This window comes from Tympanuchus pallidicinctus, unplaced genomic scaffold (assembly GCF_026119805.1).
Source record: "Tympanuchus pallidicinctus isolate F22 unplaced genomic scaffold, pur_lepc_1.0 scaffold2, whole genome shotgun sequence".
NCBI classification, from domain to species: Eukaryota; Metazoa; Chordata; class Aves; order Galliformes; family Phasianidae; genus Tympanuchus; species Tympanuchus pallidicinctus.
In genome coordinates, this window is record NW_026294721.1 from 6,558,927 (window position 1) to 6,584,111 (window position 25,185).

Here is a 25,185-nt window from a genome sequence, read left to right on the forward strand (position 1 = left end):
AGGACCTCTTGACACAGAGCATGTGGAAGAAAAAAACGGGAGATGATGCTCATAACTGATATAGCAAAAGAGAGAAGATCCCAGCTGCTCACACACTGAAGGAATTCTTTCAGCACATATAAAGGAGCCCAAGTGTCAGTAAAAAGCAAGATTATAATAACTTTGAAACACTGCTGGAGTAGTGTGAACTAAGCCTCCCCTATAAATGAGAGTCAGGGCTGGTCTCCAAAGCCAGCTGTTCCTTTAGTGCAATGATCTGTCTCCAGGCTCACTGATAAGCAGTCTGTGCCCCGTGACTTATAATAAAAGGGAATGATGGTCCCTGAACAAACCCAGAGAAGAAGTATTGATTTGCAAATAGTTTAAAAGAATATTCAAGGGTCATGAGTTGACCCTTTTTCAGCACTGACATTTTATATCAGGGAGGATCCTATTGAGATGGGAATTCATATCCTAGACATTGTTTTGTCTTGTTTCATAAATAAGTTGAATAGCTTAATTGATTGACACCCGCTGCACTTTCCCAGCTTCCTCAAGCTCAAAAGTACACTGCTGTTTTCTGCCATAAATAATATGAACTTTCAATCAGCTGCCAGACACAAAAAGGAACTGAAAATTCTTCATACAATAGCTGCAATCTGGCACATGAGGCCCTGCAAATTTAAAAAGGAGAACAATATTTGATATCACCAGGTATTCATTTTCTTGTAGCAGCAATAGCATTTTTCAAACCAAATGACTTAAAGCCTAAACAAGAAATACCCAGGAGCCCCTGCAGTGAAGAAGGCCATTTTGTCTCAGCATTTGTGTGTTCCCAGAGTGGTTGGGGAACTGATTTGCAATTCTGTGAATACAACACAGGAATGGACATACAGATCACCAAATTCAGTCCAGAGGTGCTGGTGCTGCCTCTATCCCCTCTGCCCTCCTCGTCTCTGCTCCCACTCCATCTCAACTCAAGCAATGGTATTTATCCTCAGAATCCATCCTCATCCTCATTTCTCTCAGATTTCAGTCCTGCGGTAGTGATAAACTTCTGAATTTCCAGTCCATGCTAATACATGGTAAAATGAGATCAACATGTTCTCATGGCAGGTTTATTCTTTTAATTGCATATATCTTTTTCTCCCTGAGTATTTATCCTCCATGACAGATTTAGTGTTCATTTCCTCTCCTCAGCCTTGGTTTCACAAAGGGAAATAAAAAAGCTTTAACTTTGACTTTTTGAAAGGCAATTGAATGATCACATCAGCAATCCTGATGACTCTTGCCAAGCTCTTAGGTAAGCTAAAAGCTTAACTTTTCAAAAACTTGGTGCAAAAGTGAGTTTGAAAGTGTCAAAAATTTCCTGTTAAGGGAGAAAGACATGGATGTAAGAGCTTACCTTCAACTGCCCAACTTGGATGAAGTTGGCTTCTAACCTTCCTGCGCTTTAATTTCCTCAACTGTAAAACAGAAAGGACAGCACAGACCTCAAAGGGTAGTAATTAAGGTTTCTAAAGTGCTTCAAGATCTCCAAATGAAAGATTCAGTTCTAAATGCAAAATTATTTAGTCTGTAGTTCTTTCCTTGCTACTTCTTAAGGACTGCAAACCATTGTGACATAATGATGGCACAGAGGTGGAGAGGTGGCACAGAGCCAGATTAAAGCCAGGGGAATTCCTCCCTATTGATTACAGTGGAAACCTTTTGTGCAAGGAGTTTCAGATTGAGTGACTGTCATCAGTGGCTAAGACAGAGAAATAAAAACTGGGAGAGAAGGAATACTGGTGGAAACTATTGCAAAGCCAAATGCTAATGTTAGTATTTTTCTTCTTTGGAAGCAGCAGCAAAAATTTAAGCCTGTTTTTCCTGCTTTCAGATGAAATGTCTCCAAGGACGACCACCATACGCATCCTCATCTGTAATTAATAAACGTTTGGAAGGACACTTTCCCACTCAACATATGAAATTATAGATGATCCCTTAATTCCCTAGACGTTTGCAAGCCTTCTCTTGTCAGAATTGAATTTACTACAGCTGATTACCCTGAGAATGCACTGACCTTCTTAGCTCCTGCTGTGGTCTTTATTTTTTTCCATGGCAGATAATATGGGGACCAGAAACCAGGGACTTGGTAGTAGGGATTATTTGATACTAATGAGACAAAGCGTATTGTTGATGTTAACTGTTATTACCACTAAAAAAAAGTACACGGCTACAGACAGATGGACTTCACTTTGTTACACCAGGAGGGAGCGAATGAATGTTGACAGTAGCAGCATCTATTTAAAATCTGGATCACATCTGGTGCCTCTCCAAGGCAGACCATAACTGATCAATCAGAATTATGGCTTTTCGGTCTCCAGACGAGTTAGAAGAAATTCATTATCTGTTTTGAAGCCTGCTTCTCTTTCATCTATTAAAAGTGAAATAAGATTCATTGTCACTGGATCCATTTAGCTACTGATAAGAAAAAAGAAAAAAAAAAAAGGACAGTAATTAAACTAATTAGCGGGCTCCACATCTGAAGACACGATTAATTCTTTGAAACACTGTGCATGTAGGTACTTGGCCTGCACCAGCCTTCAGCTTCTTAGCTGACAAAATAAATAGCTTAGGATTGTATTTGAGTATCTGATTATTTGGTGATGTATTGGGAACACCCAAACGAATTTCTTCAGGCTCCATCAAAGGTTGGTATCTGCCTTTCAGTCACATTTAGTCCTTGCACTGAACATGGCACATGGGAGATACCATCTTGTGGACAGCAGTGCCCCCGTGGTGCCTCCTGCATCATCCTATGCAGCCCCTCCTAGACCAGCAGTTCCAAATGATGAAAACTGACACTGAAATGCTGGAAATTCTATACACATGAGGGCTGTTGGATTAATACATTCAAAAAGATGAAGAGAGCCTTGGCTTATGAATGTCTAAAAGCACAATACAAAAAGATCTGGTCTGGACCACTTAAATTTCTTCACGTGATTTTTCTGATTACAGAGGGAGTTTTTTCTTATGATTACAACAGTCACATAATCATGAATTAGCCTCTGAAATTCTTGTTGTTGATTCCTTCTTTACTGTGTGCTGTCTGCGAGATCTGCAAGAGCATAGCTCAGAGATGCATTTAAAAAGCAGTGGAGTTTTATTTCTCTCATGCATAACACTTAATAGAAAATGCTGAAAAAATGAGGTGTCATATAGTTACCAAACTTGGAGTTGGTAAAAGAATAAAATAGGATTTCAGGGACAGTGAAATTCAGAGTTCAGTTTCTAGACTATTACTTGTGAAGAACAGCTTAAAATGCTTATCAACAACTGTGAAATACCTCTCAAAACTCAGTCAAAAGTCAGTTTGCTATTTTTGATCTATCTGTGCTAATGAAACCCAGAGAAAACATCTACATTCCTGTGCGGAGTGGAAGCAGTGACCATAAGCTTTCAGCAGGGAATCAGTTGTGCAAAAACGACCTGCACTGTCATTTCCTGTCCAAATACGCATTAGTTTCTTCTGTGGCAGAGACAGCTCAAAAGCAAATGCGTGTGGATCATGTCCAAATGAGTAATGTGCAAAGGGAGTTTATAATAGCCAGCCACCCCAAACTGTTAAACTACCCTCGAAATCAGGTGGGGCAGATTCAAAACCACTTACCTATCATGTACATGAGAATGTTGTGGAAACTTTACTCTGAATGACATATCAGTGATCTCCATCCAGCAGTACTAACTTCTCTGAAATTGCTACAAATTGTGGATGACAATGTTCTAACCAAGAAGTAAAGATTAATGGTAACGAAGGTGGAGATTGGTTTGTATGATTCCCATACAAGTAAGTTAAAAACACAAAGTGTTTCAAGACAGCAAGTCTCAAGAAGCTGTACTCTAGTACAAGCAAGCTATAAGGAAGGACTGAGGACTTAAAATAAGTTGTTTGCATTAAGAACAAGAGTATCCCTGCCTGTACTATTAGCCCATCAACAATATCAGGAGATTCAAAAATAATGAAGAAATCAGAAGTGTTCATAACACATATTCATTCTTTGTCAGGGAGAAAACCACCGGTTGTATTCACATCACAAGGAAAGAAAGGGTATTTTTTCTCTAGTCATAATCAACCAATGTAAAACAGTCACCACTGGATTAATGCTTTAATATCAGTACATCCAAATACTTTCCAGCAGGATTGTCAAAAGAGCAGGTTAGGAAGCTCTTCTAGAGGCTGATTTTAATAACTCAGAAAATAAATATTTGGGGGCTAGGAAGAATTGACACAAAATTCAGTATTATGCTCCTTGAAAAAGCATTTCTTATCAAATTTTGAAGGATGGAGGAGGTCCATTGAAGATTGCGAGCTCTAATCTGTAAATTAGTGGTTGGCTTTGGTGATGCAGTAATAGTTTTTTATCAGTTTTGTGCTACAGTACAAAGGACAAAGCCTTGAAGCAGAGTGGTCCAGAGCAGCTGCAGAAACCCATATTTAATATGAGATATTCTTCTCCCCTCTACTTTTATGCACGCTTAGGTAATTAACCTCCAAAACAAAAAAATAAAGCATCTGTGAAAAAGTAGAAAAGAAGTAGCCAACCTCATCTAATCTTTACCCAAGTCAGGAACAGCCATGAAGTACGGGCACTGTAAATCACTGAACTATCCTTTTCTTTTCCTCCTTTTTTTTTAATCTGTAATTTCTTTGTGAAATAAAGGGTGTTGAATTCCTGGTGAAGAGGTGAAGAGACAAATTCCCATGTTGCCCTAAATTCTCTGAAATACTCAGCACACACTTCCAATCTCCAAACCACCAGTCCTGCTTTAAAACTGTCCCTGTTGGGTTGGGTGGGGTTGAACTCACAGATCAGGACATGGGAATGTAGAGAGGTATCCAAATTCCTGCTGCAGTTGCTGGAAACACAGTCAACACCATCAGTGAAATCTGACCTCCCCACTTCTAAGATGCGTCTCTTGACTCTTTTTAAAAAGGAAGGAAAATGAGAGCATTCCCTCAAATGCTGCATGTGCTTTTCTAGCTCCAGACGGGAAATAGCATTGCATCTGAGCCAGGTTAGCAGGGGATATGGAGCATGACTGTTTTCCCCCGAAATCCACATTATAGCCATCTTAATCTTTCAGCATGGAACTAAGAAATGATCCGCAGGTTTGCTCGGTCTAAGCCTTAACCTTTGGCAGAAATTCCCCCACCTGACAAACAGAGTAGGAACCACACGTGCAGCTTGAGAAACAAAGGTATAAAAGTACATTTTCATCAGATCATAGATGATCAAGATATGCTGCCAAGTGACTATTTATAGGTACTTGCTTGTTGCACATGCTTTGCAGTATTCCAGAATGTACTAAAAACAGACCCCAAATGGAGGCAATACCCTGCAGCACCACCTCTGATAATATTTTCCAGGCTGCCAATTTCACACCCAAACCAGTGCCCGTTAAATAAACACCACGAGGAGAAACAAGGTACTGGCCCTGGAGTTTCATCCACAATTAAAGAAAAGCTGCCAGTTTCTCAGCAATCAGCTATTTTTGTTGGAGGTCCGTCAAACACTTCTGGATGATATATGTTTCTCAGCTGTTCTCATTTGGAACAAGGGTATAATGCAGGTGTACAGTAATTTTAAAAAGCAAGAGAACCTGAGATGTTGGCTGAATTAGGTGGAATCCCATGGTGGAACTCAGGCTCAATATTATCTAGTTTGTACTCACAGTCTAAGTACATTTCCATCCCAGTTTGTCCTTGGGTTTTAGTACAAATGATTTACGGTTAGACAAGACAAGGAGATTTTTAAAGACTGTGTTGACGGTCTTTTTGTTTTGCAAGCCATGCCGTTGTCAGTTATGCCCCTCACAATTTTCAGATCTCCACTCCTGACATTTTTTCTTCAAAGCCTTTTATTTCACATTCCTTGGGTATTCCTCAGAACCCTGCCCAATCCTCCCCCTTGAACGTCACTCACTCACCTTCCCCACATGTCAAGCATTACACCACTTGTTGACTTACTTAACAACACAGCCTTGCAAGATCCCAAGATGCTTGTCATCACAATGTTTGGTAATGTAAATACTCTCTGTCAGAAAAATGAAAGTTTTTATAAATTATTTTTTCGGTTCCCTTTTCTATTGTGCTCTTATGGACATTTTTCCCAAATAAAATTATTAAAACTGAAAGTTATTTTTTTAGCACTTTTATGACTTTCAAAAGAAGCTAGAAAGCTGAAATATATTAAAAAAAAAAAAAAAAAAAAGAAGAAAGAAATAAGTACACTGAACTAGACAGAAAGTGCAAAAAGCCAGTCAAAATTGAGGATCTTGGCATGAGTCAAGGTTCCTCCAGCTGAATTGCAGTAAACTGAGAACTTTTATAAAGCTAATCTGAAATCTTCAGCAGCCAAATCAGCCTAGCAAAGTAGAGCCCCCTCCCCATGGTCCTCCTTGCAGCACTATTTGCCAGCAGCCAAAGACCCAAAAACGCTTCCTGCTCCATCCCAGCCCCTCTGGGAGGTTGTCTGCTTTTTCCCAGCCAGCCAAGTCTACTTGCATTTCCACGCTGACTGCCCAGGGCCATCCCCTTTTAGCCCATGTGCCCACTTGGCATGCCCCCAGCCCTTTCCCCCTGCCTATTTCTCTGTTACTACTGTCTACACATATACAGATTGCAGCCTGATCACCACGTTGGCACTTCAAATGCTCAGCACCTGTTTTGAAGGTTAACAGATAGTGACAAGTATACTCACAGCTTCTGCTAAGTTTTAGCCTGCCAGCCAGTCAATTATTTTAGTATTTCTGGTAGTTTGTTTCTCCTCCCACACAGATACCCCATCACTCTGTAAGCCAGATCAGTAGGCAGTTGCAACACAATCCATTTTGGGAAGATGCCACCTTTTCTTTCTCTTTTCTTTCTTTCCTGGTGGTTGACAGTTTTCAATGCTGTCCTTCACCATGCCTAAGCACTACACCATGACACAGCTCCTAGGTTGATGCTCCTAGGCTTTGTCCACCTGTTGTTGGTAGGTACCACCTCATGAGGAGTGGTTACCCCTGAGGTTCCAGAGTCACTTTTCACTTCCATGTGAGGTGAAATCCATTTGGCTCGATGGCCAAAAGGATTAATAAGCCATACAACTCATGGTTGCACGTTGTAGGCTTGGAGATTTGAGCTGAGGTTACTGAGGGCAAGAAAGGAAGAGATGAGCCATGATGCTAGCTCACATACCCTCATCTAAATGTACCTGTGACCAGAAAATTTGACAGAGGTCTTTGCCCCAGGCAACCTAGGCAAAAGTATTTCTGCAGGGAGGAAAATAGGGAAAAGGGTACTATTTTGCTTTCATTTTAGACCAGAAAGGAGAAACAAGGTCTTCTCCCTTCCTGAAAGATGTAAGCAGGAATATGGTTGTTCAAAGTCCATCTCTGTTACCAAACCTGATGACCCAAGCTAAGCAGCACTGACGTCAAATGACAGTCCTCTTTTCAGGATGCAACGCACTGCAATTGATTAAAGAGGGTAGAAAGCAAACGTCAAACCTGGTGGACACAAACTGGATGGGCAGAGGCAAAAAATGCCAGGTTGTTGCTTCATGAAACAGTCAGCTTTTTAAAAGATACATCATTTTTCCCCTATTAAACTGCGGGGAAAAAAAAAAAAAAAGAAAAAGAAAAAAAAAAGCAGCTGGAAATGCTAAATTAAAGGGTCATCAAGTCTGGACATCCATTGCTCACTTCCCCTGCAGCAAGTATGTGTCCTAAGGTTGCACTACAGCCAATTGAAGGCACATTCCTGCAGATGAATGGTAGGGTTTGATGTGACAGGGACAAGCCTGGAAGTGATGCCAAGATGAGGACAGAGAGAACAAGCCCAGATCCCACCTGCCTTTCCCATGGAGAGGGCTGGCAGAGACCGAGGAGAAGGTGAAGGTGGGACTCGCTCCTGGGCATCACAGAGTGCCTTTGTAGCACTGAAGGTACTGGTTTAGCAGAAGGCAGATCAACCCAACTGGTTTCATCTGTTACCTGGAGTGTAACATGGAGTGTGAAGATACAAATACAGATGATAACAGCTCAGCCAGGGCAGCTCACACAGGTTCATCATCCACTTAGTGGGACATAATCTCCTCCATTTCTCTAGAGCACTGGTACATAAAGGCTGCTCTGGATGCTAAGAAATGACTTACCAAAACAGTTTACAGAAGCAAAAATGTAGTTTAAAGGGTGCTTGCTCAGGCTACACACCAGCAGTGCTCTGTTTGGAGGCGAACAACCCTTATGTGGAAGGAGACAGGCTGAGGTGAGGAGGTGAGTGCCAAGTTCTCATCAGCCCTTTCCAGCCACAACACTGCTGCTAAATTTAAATGAAATCATTTTCAGTCACACCAGGCAACCTGAATTTGATCCACAGCCCAGACTTATTTCTGTTCCCCTGGTGACCACACATCTCTCCAGAACATCCCATGACTTCAAGGTCTGCTGGGGACCCCAGCCATCACTGCATGGAAAAGGCCAGAAAAATGCATGGAAGTTGCTAATGGAGTGAATCCAACATTCCCAGGAAGAACAGGGATTTGCATGCTGTCTAATTATTGCATAACACAAGACAATGTAATTCCTCCAGTACAAATAAGAGCTGAGTTAAAAAAAAAGTTGTTCTCAAAGAGACCTAACTTTACAAACACCTTTTTTTTTTTTCCTGAAAGAAAGCAAATGCTTTTCCCTTCTTGAGACAGGAGAGGAGGACATAGTTGCTCAGAGCTCCTGTGTCCTCAACTACATGACAGATTGAGAGCAATGAAGCAGCCCATTGACCAAGCTTGTACTGTTAAATTCAAACTAATGATGCCACAAGAGTTTTCCCAGTATCATATAATCAAATGAAACCAAAATTTCCATTCCAACTGCACTAATGCCATTGGAATGATGAGTCGGGAAGCACCAGGAAAGGTCATGCTGTAAAATAAGCACTTGGTGCTTAGTTTGCAGATGAGCTTGGATTTCTACATGGCAGTGATCGGGTGTTATTATTCATTTTGATATACTTTTTTTTGGTCATGTTTTAGAAGCAGAGCTTTTAGAAGCCTGAGAAACAATATTTTTGCATAGTGCCTGTAAAAAACACCAAAGTGCCTTTAAAAAATCAAAATACTCTGCAGTATGTTGTTAATCTGATACAAAAAATATCCCAAAAGAGAACAAAGCCATTAGCAAAAAATCATAGGATATATCCTCAGAAAAAGGAAGTGACACAACACACCTATATTCCACAATGACATCCAAAAGTTTCCCATTTGTCAAAGCCAAAATATTGTCATGAGCACAGCATGTCTGAATGTAATCCAAGATGGGTGGGTGAGTGGGAAAATGCCAGAACCTTTCATTTTTTTCCTCAAAAACTTATGAAAGGAAATAGTAATTTCATTTACAACAGCTTTCTCTTTGGAAACATCTATTTAAAAAAAGGAAAAGGAGAAAACACCAACAGCCAATTCTAGCTACATACGATCTTGCCAAAGCAGTCTTTGTAATAATTACTCAAGAGAGATCTGGGCTGAGACTTAAGTTCCCCAGTGTTTATGTGATTAAATACATAACAACATGAAAGAATTTGTTGTTTTTGCCATGGTCAGTTGTGGCCTGGGCTGGAAGCTGTGGTCAAACTACCAGGGTCAGGCCCTGTAACTTTGTTTTTCCGTAAGTAATTCTCTGTAGACTGCATGTGGTCTCCAAACAAAGATATGGCTGATAGCACCCAGCGTCACTGAGCACGACCCACCCCAAAAGCTCCCAGACATGCATCTTGTGCTGTTCATTCCCATTGATGATTCCACCACAGGATTCATCAGTTTCAGCTACTATGTAAAAACAGATACAAAAGAGAGGAAATCTATTGACTTAACATGTTGATGTTGAATTACTCTTTGTGAACCAGCAAATAATATAAAGCAACTATATAAGGCACTTGACCAAAGCCATTAACCCAGAATAATTTAGAAGTAGGCTCAGATTTCTGTTTCAGTATTTGTTTTTACCATAGAGGACTTTTGTCATACAGATTTGGAGACATCCCTGTTTATGATAACTTGTCAATGGGAAAGAAGAGAGCCAAATGAATTAGTCTTTTAGTCCCTGTGTATGAAAATGGGCTGTTGATTTTTAGCCTAAATATCAGCTCAGCATCACATGCATTTTGGACTCTGGAAAATAAAGCCATCTTACCACTTATGCATAACAGAAAACAGTGGACCACATGAAAAACCTCCTTTAAATTTCAGTGGAAGGTCTTATTTGATCTACAAGCAAAGACCTACTCCCTGACATGTGGCTGAGGGGAGTCGCATGCCACTGAGTCATTCCCCATCATCAGCAAAGCTCTGTCCAGGTTTGGTCACCAGGGCTGAAAAAAAGCTGACCCTAGCACAGAAGGCAAAACAGGCAGATCATCTTCTGTCTCAACTCATCCCAACATAGCACTTCACATCTTGAGCACCACAGAGCAACAGTATGGGAGACACCAGCCTTGTGCTGAGTGATTCATCTTCCTTGGTTTTCAGCCATGACTCAGCAGTTGGCAGCACGAGGCACCCCTGCTCTCCCACCTCAAGGACATCATATATATGTTCATTTTAAATATAGGAAGGTGATCCACTGCTCTAGCACTGGTGCTTAGCCAATTAGATTGGTCTGAGCATCCTCAGCATTTAAGCAGATCACTGACAAAAATAGAAAATCAGAAGGACTTGGGAGCTATTTTGGTCTAGGCTTTGACTGTAAAAGGTATGGCTGATAACTGAGACTACTGGCTCCATTACAAATAAATGCTCCATTTAGAGTAGACAGATGAACTGAATCGAATAGATGAGCTTCTGTTTTTACATCTTGATAAATGTTTTACTATGAGAAATACTCTTCACTTGGTCTACATTGCCTTATCACAGTGTCCCCTACAAAGAAAGAAATTATCCCCTACTGTCCCCAAATATCTTCTCTCTTTCACAGATATCCAACTACCACTGCACACAAATATTTTCAGATATTGTCTTTTGATTCAGAGTACCACAATCCACATATGAAAATGCAGCTCATATCTTGCAGCAACTTGAGAGGACTTCAGTTTCCAGTAGATAAGATTGCTGCACTAAACCACATCTCGGAATGCAATATCCAGCCTCTGATCTCCATGTGACCCAATATTTTCCTCCCACTTTAGCATGTGAGAAATGTTAATGATCTTTTTTTTTTCCCAGCTAACACCTGTGAGAGGGAGGGAAGTATCATTATCTGAGTTCTACAGAGGATCATCATTAGCAGAAACAAGCTAAGGTCAAGGTTATCTGAAACGTCTACAACCCAGCCAGAAATAGTTCTTCTGAGGCTTTGACCACACACTGAAAAAGGTAAGAAAGCTGGTCAAAATTGCTCTTGGAAGCCAAACTTCCTGATAGTAGAAAAGCACATAATTCAGCAAAAAGCATCACAAATGCCAGTGGATGAAAGCTGAAACAAAGCACTGAAATAGACTGTATTTTTCATAACTGTCAGGATAACTAATCTTACCATCATCTCCCAAAGATAGGGTGGAATCTTCATCACTGTCAGTACTTCAGTCAAGAGTGGATGCCTTTTTCAAGCTCATTTGGAAGATAAGAGCTTGATGTGAAATGATATCTTATGGTCTGAATTATGTAGGAGGTTAGAGTGAAAGATCATCATAATCTCTTCTAGCTTTAAAATCTATGACAGATTAGTGTCTTTTATGTGGATAGTTCTTGCTCTCAGCAGATGCTGAATTATTTCAGCATTTAAATGTTTTGCTGCTGGCTCTAATAGGATTCACTGTTTCTACCATGCTGCCTTCCAGCTCTTTACCTTCAAAAGAATGCTCTGCTGGTAAGGGCTGACATGAGCTTTGTTTTCCAGTCACCATTTTATTCTTACAAGCACTGAATCCGAAAATGGACTAACAACTCAAGACAGCGGCAGAATATCAGTTCACAACCTCTTTCTTAAGACTGGCATGTCAATTGAACGCTTGGAGGAAATGCTTGAATAGCACTTCCTGTGCTGTTTTGCTCACTTTGCTCCATTATCCATTATTATTATTTTGAGTATCCAAGGATACTTAAAAATACACCTTGGAAATTTTCAAACCATATCTGGAGTGCCAAGATATAGTGGATGATACCTACTGACACGTCACCTTGGACTTCCCTTGAGGAGAAACTTACTAATGGAGTCCAGCCTGACTGCAAAATTATGGAATAACTCAGGTTGGAAGGGGTTTCTGGACACCCCCACTCTAACCTCTGCTCAGAATAGAGGAGACTCAACTTCAGAGCAGTTTGCTCCAGTTGTCAATATTGTCAAGGGTAGTTAGTCTCCAAAAATCAAACTACTTGAAGAAGAGCAATAAATAGTGGAATCAAATTCTTGTTGGCAGTGGTGAAAAGTCAAGAGAGGAACAGTAACAAAGGGTAGAAGAAGAGGTTGCCAGATTGCACTCAGGAAGCTCAGATTGGCCATCAGCACACATTTTTTTTTCAGGAGGTGGATGGTGCAGCTCTGGGACACGTTTCTGGAGGGGAGGTAAAAACTCCACCCTTGGGGGTTTTCAAGACTCAGCCAGACAACAGTAGAGTTGGTCTGGTCTGCTATTGCAACAGTAGTGCTTTCAGTGTGGGACTGGACCAGAAGCCCTGTTCAACAAGTGTATCTGTGTGAAGTAGATAGCTCAATGGATCAGTTGGTCAGTGGAAGTCAACACAGCTTTTATAAAGACAAGCCATACCTCACAAATCCATCAGATATTTCTGGAGAGTTGCCAGACATGAGGGCCAGAGCTGTTTTATTGATTCACTGCACCCAGTTTTTGAAAAACACAGACGGCTGAATTCTCTCTCCCAGTAAAAGTTCTTAAAGAACTTACTGTCATGAAGTATAATAAACTCATTAGAATGAAATACAGGAAGTTACAAATCGGTATAAATAATTATATGTATGCACACATAAATATAATAATGCAGGTACATATGCATGCATATGTTTCTATGTGTACATTTCTCTGTGTGTGTACATGTATAACACATATATAATTAGCTTCTGCGAGAAGAGAGCTCCTGAGAATTTATGCTGGATTTCTTCTGTTTACTACCATCACAGTGATCTGGAAAAGGGATGAGCAATGAAATGATCGAGTGACCAGCTGCCTAAAGTTATCCAGGATTTTCAGATCTAAGTCTGAATATGAGTGACTGTGACATGACGCTGAGTGACCAGGCAATAAAACCACTGGTAAAATGAAAGTGTTAATAAGCACAGGTTAATCTATCTGGGATAAACCACATTAGCCATACATAGAAAGGAAAAGAACTAGAGTCATTGTGAGTAATCGTCTGAAAATTCCAGCTCAATCACTTTGAAAAAGAGAATGACAGGAATAATCAGAGCAGGGCAAAGAAAATAAAAAAGAAATTGGAAATTTTAGACAGCCCTACTCAATTTTCTCAATAAGAAGATAGCAAAAGGCTTGAAATGGCACCCCACTGCCAAGTAGCTGAATCAACAATTCAGGTTAAAAGAAAAAGCTAAGGGATAGATGGGTCTCTGGTTGCAGTGGCACCAGAAATACACTCTTCTATCCGTAGATTTCATTTCCTCCAGTTCTGGCTTAGTTCTTTGCCAAAAGCATGACTGTTCACAACTTCACTACCAATGTGCCCAGATGTCACCTGTAACAAGCACAGAGGACAGGGCAATTAGCAGCCTAAGTATTTCATTCTGAAATGGCCAAATTACATAGAAGTGACAGGATCTACCAGAAACCCACCATTTTGGACTGTAAAGGTAGACTGAGAGAAGGGAAAAAAAAACAGACATACCTCTGACTCACAGGTGTTCAAGTATGATAAGAATAAACAAGAAATGGTTCAAAATGAGCTGCACCATTCACACCCACTGGACCTGTAATGGGACAGTGACAATCATGTATTCTTTGAGTAGCATCAGGAACAGCAGGGATTCTAGTTTAATGCTGTTACTACTTGCTTATAAATAGTATCAGTGGGTGGAAACTCATTTCCAGTTTTGTATGGGAACAAATCATTCTAGAAGCCTCTAGTTTCTCCTAAAATATCAGCATCAAGGGGATGTGACAGGTTCAATAGCTTGTAGAACAAAGTCTGGGTACTGAGAACAGCAGACAGCAAACCGTATTGCATGTGCTGTGTTGGATGTGGTGCACAAAATCTATCTTACCTGTTAGTATCCTCAGGAAATGAGTCCACTGAGGTAATAGCAGTCCACTTCTCTGACCTAGAAGAGATTTCTCCAGGTCTTGACCATATGTGGCTGCAAAGAATAACTGAATCATTTAGGTTGGAAAAGACCACTAAAGTAGTCTAATCCAACTGTCAACCCATCCCCACCATACCCACTAACCATGTCCCTCAGTGCCACATTTACATGTTTCTCCAGGGCACCTGCCAGAGGCTGCAAATGCATTTTCAGAGACAGAAGACAGTACTTTCTAGAGAGACTTTCACACAAGTTACTAAATGCACTGTAGGAGTTACGATGTAGGACATCGAAAACTAGGGTGTAAAAATGGCCTATTTAGTTCCTACACATATTCAAGCCCAGCTTTCCAGACACTGTATATAGACCATAGACCTTGACCATAGAGATCTTTGATGAGCAACATCTAAATGGATTTAGGCTTCTCCTCCTGGCATAATCAGTGTTTATATTACAAATTGGTGCTTCTTAGCAGTAGTAGATTCATTTCATCATCTGACAGAGTTCTAGAACGCTGGTATTCACAATGATGAATCCTGCAAAACAAAGCAAGCTCTGAAATAATACTAAAAGCTTTCAGTTTTTCAAGTTTTCAGCTTTTGACTTTCATTTGTACCTGACGGATTTCAAAAACCAAAACTCAATCACACAAAGTTTTGCAAACAGAGAGTGACAGGAAAGTTGGCCAGCACCCAAGCCCATCCTGACAGGGGAAACTGGCACAGCTGTTTCTGAAAACACCTACACAGTTCACCCATGCACAGAGCAGTTTTACAAGTCAGTCATTAACCACTTCACACCCACTGAGGAGCACACAGGCTATAATAACTTTGTGATGAGCCTGTTGAGTGCCTTTTAGGTGTGTAACAAATGTAAGTCCTCACACACCTCTGTTGGGGTCATGGGGAGGTGTGGAAGGAAGGAGACTTCCATGCTGTTTTCGTTGATGTTTTAGCTGCCAAGGAATCAGGAGGAATGCACCCCATGTGTCAAAGATAAGTTACAAAAAGTCAGCTGAGGCATTAAAGTACCTGAAAATAGCCACTAGAAACTGCACTGCACAGTACTGCTCACTAGCAGCAGCTCACCATGATAGGAGAAATAAAAGTTCCTCCTCCACCTGGAAAGGATTTAACTCCCCATGCTGCAGGAAGGTGACTTAAACAGGGGGATACTGGTGTTATTGGGTCCAGGCTTGTCTTGTGATGTTGACTCAACAGGCAGCACAAAAGCAAGACTCATGGAGCTAGAGAGAAGTGGAGAAAAGTGAATTTTCATAATCTGGGAATACAACAGAGACCTGGCTCCTACTTCTTGCTCCAGCTGGGTGTCCTTATCACTAGGCCATGCCTCCTTTACACAGGACAAAGTGCGTCACACCAGCTCAGTCATCCCTATTTGCAATGGATGTTAAATCCTGAATTAAATGCAATGGGATGTTAAACCCAGGCAAAGAGCCCAAGGTCCTTGTCACTGGCTGGCATCTCTAGGACCTCCCCTTCAGCATGCAGCCCTCCTCAAGTACAGCGGCTGCAGGCCAGGAGCAGGCCCAATAGGTGTCATTTCCACAGCTGCAGGCAGGATGAGGCCATGACCACCCCACTGAGGGCTGCCACCCTCTTGAAGGACAGTTTTACTTCCATATGGCAGTTGTCCGTGCAACAAATCAAACAAGCCATTGTTAGTCTTAAGACAAAAGAGAAGGGGAAGAACAAAAGACAGAGCAGAACTGATTGCTGTCTTGTCATCCTCCCCACAGTGCTCTTTCCTGTTTATGAGAAGTTTGCTGAGGGCTACAAATGACTCTCAGGTCCAACCTCTGTTCCAGACAGCCTCGAGCACCAGGAGGAGGAAATGAGTCTGGGTTTGGTGACACCAGGCCTGACTTTTCTTGCACATCCTGCCTCTCACTTGAGAGCAGACAGCAGACCCTCTCTGGAGGCAGGCAGAGCATTGGTTTTTGTCTGAAGACAAGCACACCCTCAGAGGATGGAGGGCATGCACCAGCCTAGTCAAGGATGTTGTGGTGTCAGCAGCATGTCTAGAAGCACAGTTCTGCTGTTCTGCAGCACAGTGGCCTAGCATGGTGTGGCGACGAGCTGCCAGCCAGGCAGTAACCACATGAGGGGTTTCTTGCACAAGAGGTTCAAAGGGAGCAAGAAGCTGACACTTCTCAGCTGCTGAGCTGCTCGCCATGTTCGCACGTGAAAGCTTTTGGCCTACAAACATCAAACATGCTCCTCAAGAGTCATAGGAAGACTCTCCCCTTTTCACTTGCTGAGGTGCTGGTAGAGCCCTTGTTTCTGCAATATAGGCAAGTGTGTAGGGTGCTGGGTTTGGATTTCTAGAAGTAGGATCAGCTTTAGACACAATCCTAGAACAGCTTAGGTTGGAAGGGACCTTAAAGCTCATTCAGTCCCAACCCCCCTTCCATAGTCTGGATGCCCCCACCAGCTCAGGCTGCCCAAATCCCCATCCAACCTGGCCTTGTGCATCTCCAGGGATGGAGCACCTCCAGTTCTTTAAGCAGCCTGTGCCAGGGCCTCACTACCCCTTGAGTAAAGAATTTCTTCTTAACTTCTAACCTAAATTTCCCTTCTTTTCGTTTAAAGCCGTCCCCCCTTTTTCTGTCACTATCAGACTATCAGTAAAAAGTCAGTTTCCCTCCTGCTTTTAAAGCTCCCCTCAAGAATTGGAAGGCCACAGTGATGTCTCCCTGGAGCCTTTTCTTCTCCAGGCTGAATAAGCCCAACTTCCTCAATCTATCTTCATAAGAGATCCAGCCCTTTGATCATCCCTATGGCCCTCCTCTGGATCCAAATAACCTGCAGAGTTAGATGCACATTCAACAGAGCTTCTGAAAGAACTCTGCTCCATGAGTAGCTCCTTTATTTACTCATCTAGGGAAAGGAGTATGATTTTCTGCTGCTACAGTGAGCAGCCTCACTTCCTGCTTGTCCTCCTACTTGTAAGCTTCTTTTAAGTTCTAGAAGACTGCAGTGAGGTCTCCCCAGAGCCTTCTCTTCTCTGGACTGAACAAGCCCAGCTTCCTCATCCTTTCTTCATAGGAGAGGCACTCCAGTTCTCTGATCAACCTTCCCTATGGCACAATATGGAGAACATCTGTGAGCATCAGTGTTGCTCATTTGACCAACAAGACAACATTTTCCTCCCAGTTGCCCTACAAATGCAGGCTGTGGTCTGAAACCCTTAGTGTGGGCACCTGGTCTATGCCTGGTGCCATTTCAGCTGTAGCTGTGACCCATGCAGGCTGTAGTCCTCCAGTACTCTGCTACCTCTGTTGATGGACACCCTGACAGACATTTCTCCAAGGTTTGCAGTAAACCACCATCCTATTTTCAGCAAATAGGGTGCACGTGACCACAAAGACAGTAAGGCAGCAGAAGGCTGGAGGATTTTGCAAGTCAGTTGTGATTTGTACAGAGATGGCTCCAGGTTTGCACTTAAGCCAGACACAAATAGCCCTATTGTCCATATGCAGGATGTTTTACAAGCTAAGATAAGGAACTGGAGGGGAAGGAATCGGGGCTGCATACTCAAAGGATCTTGCAAAGGCTAGGACAACATGCAAGCTTGCAACCCTGGTACAGGGTTGTCCCTCAGAAAGTGAGTCACAGTTCCATCTCATGAAAGATGACTTTTCCCTTTGCTGCTTTTCAGGCTATTTAAATTAATCTTTTCTCAGCCAGGGGAGTCCAGGGGTTGTTGCTGTGCAGGTTTGTCAGGATCATCCATGCTTGGATCCCGCTCTGGTGGCTGCAGCAGCCTCCATCCAGATCAGCCACATGTGGGGTGCTCTTCATCCCAGTGTTACGCTGTCAGCCACAGGAGGGCTGTTGTTCTCCATAGCAAAGCCCATACACGTCCTCCCCTAAGGGCAATCTGTACCAAAGGACATGCTTGAGCCGGGGTGACACGTCCCACACGGTCAGTGGCCTACACCCCTGCCAGTGCACTGCAGGTGGCCACAACAACTGCAGGCTGTCTTGAAATTGGAGCCTTTTTGACTTGTTAGATAACATATATGGTCCATTAGTTTGGCAGGCCGACAGGCCCTGTTGCCAAAAAGCCCATCTTTACTCAAAAGCGACACTGTTAATGGTAACTCAAGAGGATGCAACAGAAGAAAATAAACAACAGTTGAGGCAGTTGGTGTAATTGGCCAGCAGACAAAAATAAATTTGTGCCAGCTTGTGAATACGGCTGCTGAGCATGATTCAGTGCATAAATCATGTGGTATGGAGCACAGGGCAGGCAGGAATAAAATTAAGTAAAAGACAAAGGCCAGGCTGCCTCTTGGTGAATATCGCAGCCCCAGATGCCTGAGTTTTCCCTTTTAGGCCTGTTTAACTCACATGTGTCTCCTGATGTCATCAATGCATGGGTTTCCCAGCCAGCCATAATGTATTTCTGCTCCTGAGTCACAAACACCAAAATGCCCCAAAACCCAAGAAGAATTTAAAAAAAATAAAGAAAATGTCCACCGAAAATCCCAACCATTTCAAGTGCTCTTTGAGTGCCATACATGAATAACAAAGAGGCGCCTGCCATTTATTCCTTTGCAGATCACTTTTAAGATCAGCTTTTGTTCTGTGCTTTTTAGAGCAGCTCAAGTCCAATGGGCAAAAATTCCATTCCCAGGAGCACACAAGAAAGAACCCAGAGCCCTGGGCTGCACATTTCACCTTTACTTTTTCATTCTATGCTATAGATGTTCAGCGTGGTCTTAACACGCTGAGCCAGCGTCTCCCTTTGTGCAGTCAGCCCAACAGCTTGGAAATTGGGATTCTGCAAGGAGAAAAGTAGGATGGAGGCTAAAGTTGATGTGAAAAAGGCAGACCTTGGCCAGGCCAGATGGGACCCTACTGAATATGAACATAACCAGTGATTTGTAGATGCTGCCTCTGGACCTTACAGGCATCAGTGGAGAAAATCTCCTTTTCCCATCCTGACCTGGATATGCAGAAAACAATTCAGACACCTACTCATCTCCTAGTTTAGCTGCAAACTGCATGCTCTCATCTCTGCTAAGCACCAACCTACCTCTTCAGAACAGCTCCAGTTCTTGCTCACACAAAGGGGGTTTCAAAGGCCGAGGAGCCCCAATGCTCCAATTTTCTCCCACCTTCACAAGATGTTCTGACTCGATGCCAGCTCATGCCCATCCTTCACAGAGAGCTGGGGGTCTCCTTCCTACAGAAAGAGCACAGAAACATCAACAGGCTGTCAGCAAGATCAGGCTTTCATGCTTTTTTTTTCTCTTGAACGGGTGGGCTGTTTGTTTCCCTCACAAATCCTGATTTGTATCACTCCATGTTTTTCAAAAAACAGACAGCTAAGTCACAGTGCAAAGCAGCGAGGTCACTATAAACTCTGAGAAGATCTTATCACTGCAGTCTTAAAATTCCCTCCATCTTTGCTTTGACTGCCTTGTTTTCCTGAGCCATATGGAATGATGCTCTCACTGCTTCTCAGCAAAATATAGATGTGAGAATTCTCAAGGGCTGTGTCTCAGATAACAAAGACATCAGAGCTTCCTCAAAGAGTTGGGATTTTTCCTTTCTTTCAATGACAGAAGAAATATTTGGGCCAGATTTTCAAGGATTAGTTCAAATCTCATTTAGGCACAGCAAATAAATGGCACATTTTCCCCCCAGAACTTAGAAGCAGAGTGCTGAGCTCTTTGAAAAAATCAGGTCATGACAGTCAGAGGGGAGACACTGAAGGCAGAGCTCTCCTACCAAACCTTGCTCCATACAGCTTCCCCTGCCTGCAGCATTACTCCTTTGTGAAGGAGTCCAAGAGAGCTTGAGTAACATCACACTGTCAGCATCAGACAGCTGGAGGAGGTAGGGCCCTCTGACGATGGTGTTGTTGGGTTTGCACTTAAGCAAACACATTTCCAAACTGTGAAAGGATGCACAGATTCACTGAAACTGAGGCCAAGAAGATCCACAGTAGTAATCTACCATGATATCTCATGGCCAATACAGACATCATTTCCTTGTTTGAATATGACAAACGCATCCATAGCATGAACACATCTCCTAGGCATAAGGCAATTCAGTGTAAGTTTAACTATCCATAAATTGTGTTTCTTTCCTATTCGAAACCATGCTGTTCATTTGAGAAAGCTGATTATGACCACATGTGCAGACATGTGGCCGCGCTTGCTGTTGCGTTATGTCTGACAGTGAGAAAACTCCAACGGATATCTCTGTACCTGCAAAGTCATTCATCCCAAGACCTCCAGCTGCCTTGTAAATATTAATTAATGACTCACATGCCAGAGACATGGATAAATATCAACTACCCTATTTGATGGACAGGCCAACTGTTGCATAATGAAAGTTGATTTCATTCAGAAACTAAAACCAAAAGGTCATTTTCTGCTCTAAGTGCTATATCCCATTCCCTGTGTTGCATAATGCTACTTCATGTTATGCAACAATTTTTTCCCAGTATTTAGTGTATTGCTATCTTAAATTTGGCTGGCTTCTCTGATTGTTTGTTCTGCAGCCATAGATAAGTATTCTGCTTCTTTATGAGAGATCTCCCTCACATGCAGGCTCATGTTTTGAGGCCCCCAAAAGTTCGCATCCCTACAAAACAGCATTAATACACAGGTACTAGTGGGGATCAAACGTCAAGACTGCATCTCTTGGACAAGCTGTGAACCACTCAGACTGCTAGTGATTGAACAGACACATCTGAAGTCCTGCAGCAAGGCCAGGTGGCTGGCATAACTGTTCAGGTAACAGCTGGCAAATGTAAGCCATCACTTGAGGTCCATTTTCAGCATTTGACACACAACATCCTCCTCTGTTTGGAGAAACATCATTGATTTTTAACTCGTCAGATTGTCCTGGAGCAGGGGGTGTGTTAAATCACACCTCATACAGTGTGAGAGAAAAGGTGTGATCTCAGGACAGACTGTTACTGGAGTGTGACACAATGGCTGTGGCACATATCTCAGCTACAGGAAAATTTCTGCTCTTAATTTTGGGACTTTCTGCTGCTGCCGCATGTAGTTCCAGATTTCTTATCTCCATGTTCATCTTCTGTTTGCTTTTCTCTTTCTGGCCAAATTTGTGGTAGAGCTGTGCTTGTGATGACAACACTGACTTAAAAAGGCTGGGGAGATAAGCAGCAGGAGATGTATTTCTCTGATGGATAAAAATTAAATACCAAGATATTAACATCAAGCATAAGTTGCAGATTTTTTTCAGTGAGTTCTTTCCCTTTCTTTTCTTTTTTTTTTTTTTTTTTTTTTTTTGAAGGAGGTTCTTGACACAGCTACAATGTAGTAGTGGTGCTACAGGCTGTCCCTTGGCTCTCCTCATTCTGCTCCATTGTCCAAAGAAGGAATGTTTTGGGGAAAGGAAGCAGCTTTGACAAGACTGAGACAAAACATACGACCCAGGAAGATCACCACAGCAGTAGCCAGAAGCAAGTTTTGGCATCAGTACAGGGAGAGCAATGGTTGGCCACCATTCAACCTTCCACCTGCTTCCTTGTCTTGTTCCTCTTGGATACAGAACAGCCTTCACATTGCCTGTGCATCCACAATGCACAATCATGAGCTGGCCTTTCAAATAGCAAGACAAGACACCAAGCAATCTTTAAAAACGTATCATCTTAGTATTTGTTGTTAAAGTACCACGTTCATGACAGTAATACCTGCATTTTTACCTCTGTCTATCAGTCCCACAGCTATGCTGCTGCTTATTGCTCAAACAACATCCTTAGGGCAGCTTACCTTGAGCTTCAATCTGGTTCCCTTTCCTGTGTCTGTCTCAGATCTCCTTTCTAACCCAGTGATGCTGGAGGACTTGACCTAGGAAAAACCACAGTTCAGTTTCACAGAATCACAGAATCTCAGGGGTTGGAAGGGATTTCAAGAGATCACTGAGTCCAGCCCCCCAGCTAGAGCAGGTTCGCACAGGTAGGCTTCCAGCCAGGTCTTCAATATCTCCAAAGATGGAGACTCCACAACCTCTCTGGGCAACCTGTTCCAGTCACCCTCACCATAAAGAAGTTCTACCTCCCTGTAGATATTTATAAATGTTTATCAGATCAGATCCCCTCTTGGTCTTTTTTTCCCCAGGCTGAACAGACCCAGCTTACTCAGCCTTTCCTCACATGGGAGATGCTCCAGGAACCCGATTGGCTCAGAAAGATAAAGAATAAACATCACTTTCCAAAGAATCAGAATATCCTGAGTTGGAAGGGATTCACAAGGACCACTGAGTCCAAATCCTGGCTCCACAAAGAACCACTCTAAATCCAAACCCTATGGCAGAGAGCACTGTCGAAACACTTCTTGAACTCCAGTATGCTTAATGCTGTGACCACTGCCCTTGGGAGCCTGTTCCAGGCCTGCCTCCAGGTCTGAAGTTAAAATACATCTTCCAGGTTCAAAAAAGGACCATCTTACTCTTAGGCAGGCTCTTTAAGTTTCTTTCTTTCTCTTTTTGTAGCACAGAAGGGGAAATGCTAGTTGCTGATTGCTGATTTTTTTCATGGAGTGAAAACCAGTACAGAGGTGAAATAGAAACTTGAAAAAGAATCATGCTCAAACGAATGCCCTATTGTGAAATAAGTTTTTCTTTCAGTGACAAATCAACATAATAATCCATCTGTAACGTTAGATGCATCTGCCTGTATTACAGCAAAGGGCCATCTGCCCATCTGCATATTAGTTCAAAACACTGCTGGGACGACCACGACGGTCTCTTAATGAAAGGCATTCAGCAATTAGTACTTAAGTGAAATAATACCCATGTGTTTCTGAGCCCTCATTTGCCCTTCTAACGCAACAAGTGTCAGTAACTTCTTGTTTGTTTGTTTTGATTCCAGCAATTTTTTTAGAGAGCAGGTGGGCAGAAGTAAGCAAGTTCTGATTGCTGTGACAGCAGGATCCAACCAGAGCTGTTATTGACATATGTCCGGTGTGAGCCTGCATGGCTGCTAACTAAGGGAGTAAACTGCTCATCACTTCCAAAATACCCACCTGCTCAGGGGCCATGCTGCAGCACAGCCATTTGCTGCGTGGCTCCATCTGTCCCACAAACAGGCTGTGGATTTCCTGAGAGCTGAATCGTTTTGCCTCTGTTTACTCCCCTCTCTCTTCCTCTCCTCTCCCCCCTCTTCTAATTGGAGCTTGCTTGAAAGGTGCAGACACCCACAAAAACAATGCAGCACAATGGGGCCCATTAAAACGCTTCAACTGAAATCCATGGCCAGCTCTGTTGTAGGCTCCATTAGTGACTTCAAGGTGCAGCTCTAATGATTAGATGGAGCAGGGGACTCCAGTGCTGACCCTGGGGTGGAAATTGAGCCTCAGAGCAAAGCATAAGTTGTGGAAACTGTGTGCATTGCATAGTACCCAGTCAGGAATCAACAGGAAACACGTCATCTTGGAAGAGGTCTTCCCTTGCCATCCACAGCCCAGAACCATCCTGGCAGTCCTATCATTGGAAAAATGGATATTTCTGTCCCCTGTGTAAGAAAATGATGGCTGGCTTACTCCCAGACTGGACAGCACAGACTGCTGCATGGAGGGTCAAGTCTGGGACATATTATGGTTATCATTAATTTTCTTCATTTGGTCACTTCATTAGGAAAATACTAGATTTCTTCTTTAATGAGACCTCCCATTTTACTATCAAAAGTGAGGGGAAAAAAAAAAAAAAAGGAGAGAACTAATTGTATTTCTAGATATTTTTACCAAAACCTGTGAATAACTTCTACTAGACAGTGAAGACATCCTAGGGAGGCGTATGGTATTTTCCTACTAGCCTGGACCTTCTCCACAGGAATCAGATAAACATTTAGAGGGTATTAAAATTAGACAGTAAGAGCTCTTTGCAAGTTATTATCAGAAGCACCAGCTTTCCAGTGATAGAGTGACAAGTGGAAGATGAGTGTCCAAACACGTGACAAGTTAAGAGCAGCTCACTTCCCTGGGAAAAGCCCTCCTCCCTGCAGTGGCACAGGCTTTCTCTCTGCAGTCACTCCCCAACAGTATCTCTAGGGTGGATGGGAGAAGACTAAGATGTGAGAGAGGCATTCAGTTAACTCAAGTGTTTAGGATGGGAAGAAGATGGGGGAATACACTGCACACCTGCAAGTGCCATCATAACCCACCAGTACTGCTGTTGCCAAATGTGCTAAATTCCTTCACAGGTTATACACAGCTCAAATCTGGTGCAACATCTTAAAAAACAGTTCTCTTTCATTTATTTTTATCCATGATCTGCTGTTTTATTTTGCCACTGAAGATCTATTCACCAATCTGCCCATCCAAGACCATTCCCTCCCCAGCAAACATCTCACTACCACAAGCATACCTACCATGAACCCACACACCTTTTCTCATTTCCCTCCATCTCTCCAAACTGCATAAACGAAGTCCTGAGCTCCACAATTAATACATGTGCTCACAGTTCAAGGTTTACAGGACTTCAATACCCCAGCCTCAGGAACAGCTTCAGGAATGGTCTTCAACTGGATGCGCTGCCAGTCATACTCCTCCCACATCCACCCCAAGGAAGGGCTGTTTTTGCCATTGGCTCCAAAGTGCCAAAGGACACCAGCAGCTGTCTGGAGAGGATAAGAAACTCAACAGATGCCCCAGCTGTGTCTGGCAGTGAGCCTGCAGCAGCTCCAAGACACACAGGCACAGCCAAGGGATGAGCAGTGCTATCGGAGAGCTGCAGGTGCTGCTCTTACCCATCTTCCCTAGCAGCACAACATGCTCCCTCCTGGCCCCTTGTTTTATCATGGTCACTCCTGCTGCTGCTCTACCTCTCTCTCTGCACAGTTGAGGAAGCTCTGGGAATAGCTGTGGAGAAGATAGATGCACTTACGTGAATAGTCTATGGGGCATCT

General features: G+C 42.7%; 1 long non-coding RNA gene across 1 annotated transcript in view; it reads right to left on the minus strand.

Annotated features, from left to right (window-relative positions):
* The window catches only part of LOC128080216 (uncharacterized), a 63,563-nt gene extending 38,672 nt beyond the window's left edge, over positions 1–24,891 (minus strand). The window contains exons 1-7 of the long non-coding RNA XR_008206549.1: positions 24,649–24,891; positions 22,052–22,129; positions 19,336–19,485; positions 15,360–15,517; positions 14,233–14,807; positions 5,993–6,059; positions 1,385–1,445 (exon numbers count right to left, since the gene is read on the minus strand). This is a non-coding gene — a long non-coding RNA (uncharacterized LOC128080216). The remainder of the gene's footprint in view (positions 1–1,384; positions 1,446–5,992; positions 6,060–14,232; positions 14,808–15,359; positions 15,518–19,335; positions 19,486–22,051; positions 22,130–24,648) is intronic.
* Between the last annotated feature and the right edge of the window lie 294 nt (positions 24,892–25,185).